Source organism: Anoplophora glabripennis, unplaced genomic scaffold, assembly GCF_000390285.2.
Source record: "Anoplophora glabripennis isolate ALB-LARVAE unplaced genomic scaffold, Agla_2.0 scaffold655, whole genome shotgun sequence".
NCBI classification, from domain to species: domain Eukaryota; kingdom Metazoa; phylum Arthropoda; class Insecta; order Coleoptera; family Cerambycidae; genus Anoplophora; species Anoplophora glabripennis.
This window is the reverse complement of record NW_019416763.1, coordinates 96,328-97,757: the sequence shown is the minus strand read 5'-3', so window position 1 is coordinate 97,757 and position 1,430 is coordinate 96,328.

Here is a 1,430-nt window from a genome sequence, read left to right as displayed (position 1 = left end):
AAATTCTAACGGAACAACAAATGTCAACATGTATATGGTACATAAACGTTTTCACAGATGCATAGGTTTAATTCCACACATACATTCTGGTTACAGGTATACTATGCTTTGTTTACATACCAGTTTTATTGCATGAATGAGTATTACATGTGAAAAAAAACTTTGTCACCATCGATGACTTGTCAAAATTTCACTATATTATTATATGTGCTCATGACAGAACTTATAATTGACATTTAATATTGTAATATGGTTCTTTATTGTTCTTTATAACATAATTGTACTACATGAGTGCATTTAAATATTTTATGAATATGCAAATTCACCTTTTTGTTATAATTTTGACAGTCGAGACATTTTATTGTGAAAATTGATTAATTACAACATTTTAATTTATACTATTGATCTTTCGTTTAAATTGAGTAAAGTAATTCACACACTGTTTGTGTATATTTTAAATATATTCAATCTAAAATTTTGTGTTTGTTCGACAATTTTAAGTTTTGGTTGCCGAGAAAAGAATCGATATAAAATTTCCAATTTAACAAAACATAACAATATATATAACCAAATTTTAAGTATAGTCGGGTATGCAGTCAAAGCCAACTTGAAGTGTACTCTTTTTTATTACTCGAGCTTTCGGAACAAATTATTCCCGCCTCAGGAGAAACTACAATGGAATATACATTGGTGATAACAACAAGTAATAATCTAACTTATACTTACAAAATTGAGATTTAAATCGAAAAATTTACCAAGTTTAGAACAAAGTCCATTTAAAATATTAGTCATAACCGTAAAATATGTAAAAAATATATTGTTAAAAACATTCATTAACACTACTGCTAAAATATTTATACTAAAATTGTTTAAAATTTTGAGCTATTACTTTACAGTTACATTTTAAAACTATATAACCTTAAAAACTTTGCTCAGCCATGTGGCAGCATGGAATTATAATTGAACCAAAGAATCATAACCAAACATCAACAGAACCAAGAGGCACACAGAGCAAAATAATTGAGACAACCATGGACTAGATAAATTATGGAATTTTGAAAGAAGGAAACTAAATTGGACGCTAAATTTTGAAAAATAATTTCTATAAGCTGGATTCACTAACGTCATTAATAGATGAATTATTATTATTAATATTAATTAGATTAATACTGACTGACTGTTGATTGGCGGATACGGCGATCTGGATGTTTTTCATTAAATAAATCGCAAACTTTCTGCTGTGTTCTAGTCTTATCCCCGCATCCGATAAGAATTAAAATTTCAATTCTTTGTGTGACAGTTAAATGTGCCATACTTTAAATTCAACAATAATTTTTATATCGCTTACAACACTTAGAAAGTCGGTATGACAGTGACACTTTGTAAAGATTTACACCTAAGTGATCCATAAAAAACTTCAGGCATTTCGA